Below are 1731 nucleotides of genomic sequence, written 5' to 3' on the forward strand. Positions count from 1 at the left end.
AAAAAAAATAATATTTACATGCCCCAAACTAAAAAATGCATTTTATTTTAATATTTAAAAGAGAAGGAGAAAGATTGACAAATTGTTTGTTATAAGAAAAAATATATATATACTTAAAAGCTATGATGTAATCAAAATTATATTTCATGTGTTTTGGCTTTAGCTACATCTTTCTCAGGATGAAGTTGATAAAGTTTATGTGTCACCAAAGTATGGAATATTAAGCCCCTTCTATACATCCTAGGGTTAAATCAGACGCCAAGCTGCATCTGATATAGGGGTTATATTCCAGCAGTTACTTACCAGAACAGTATGTTAGGGTACAAAGTTAACCTCATGGTGCATGATATCTGAAGATATCTGAAAGAAGTAAACAAAACGAAATACTAGTTGTATTTTAACATGTGTTAACCATTGATACTGGTACTGTCTTAATTTCAACATCTGTTAACCATTGGCACTGGTACTGTATTAATCTCAACATGTGTTAGCCATTGATTCTGGTACTGTATTAATCTCAACATGTGTTAACCCTTGATACTGGCTGGTACTGTTTTTAATCTCAACATGTGTTAACAATTGATACTGGTACTGAGTTCATTGTAATGTTTAGACTTTTTTCATGTTGTTGGATTTACTTTGTTACGACAGCGAAAGTCACGTGACGCTGGTAAATCGTGATGAAATTCTCGAAGGATCATGAATTTTCCTGGAAACTCAAGTCTGTTCCAGGCGCCCTATTTTTTTTAGTATATAAGCCCGACAAATAAAGCGAGAATAAAATTACATAGATAGATAGATATAGAAAGAGAGATAATTGAGTCAAGCAAACAGTAGGTACCGTAAGTAAAGTGTGTGAATCACTGTGATTTATAGCGTGTTTTATAGAGGTTGTTAATTATAGAGGAAGTTCCTCGCAAAGAATTTATACCGGAAATTAACAAACAAGCAGATACGCAACAACTTGATACACCTGCTGTGTCTAATTCTACTGGCCATAAGGGCATACTTTGATAAATGTTATTCACACTTAATACAATGATGAATAGGCCTTTATTCAATAATTTAAAAAAATGAAATGCTTGGTTGTAAAGGGGTTTCTTTTTCTATGCATCCAGAGTTAAATTTCTTAAATTGTGTTTTAATTATTCTCAATTGAGTAGTTCTTTAAGTATATTAAAAATGAGAACACATACTCAGTATCCTAACTATTTAAAGTTAGTAAAATATCAATAACTGGACTCACTCTTTACTTCAACCTTCGGTTCACTGGTTTGCACTGCTGTACTCATGAGTATACTGCAAGTAACATAAAATGGCAAATTTTATAAAAATATGTATCATGTTCATGATAAAAAATAACATGGACACTCCAAGATGACCTTACTTCCGGCTACTAACTTTCTTAGTAGGCAATACAACTCTTGCTATATTTCATTCAAACAATAAAACTAGTGGGCGAATATTTTCGAAAATTCATAAATACTTTGACAAATGTAGGTAGTTTAAGAAACATAAAGCCTATTACTTTTAACAAATTTAGTTTGTTTACATTATGATCTTTAATATCTTGGAAAATTACATTAGGAAATCGTATTTATAAGAAATGATTACAATATCTATATTAGCTACAGATTTGAACTTATTACTTTTAATGTTTTAGTACATTATTTTGAAATCCCCAAAAAAATGTATCCTCCATAAAATGTTTGTTTGTTTTTTTGTTTTTTG

This window comes from Limulus polyphemus, unplaced genomic scaffold, assembly GCF_000517525.1.
Source record: "Limulus polyphemus unplaced genomic scaffold, Limulus_polyphemus-2.1.2 Scaffold2994, whole genome shotgun sequence".
Lineage (NCBI taxonomy): Eukaryota > Metazoa > Arthropoda > Merostomata > Xiphosura > Limulidae > Limulus > Limulus polyphemus.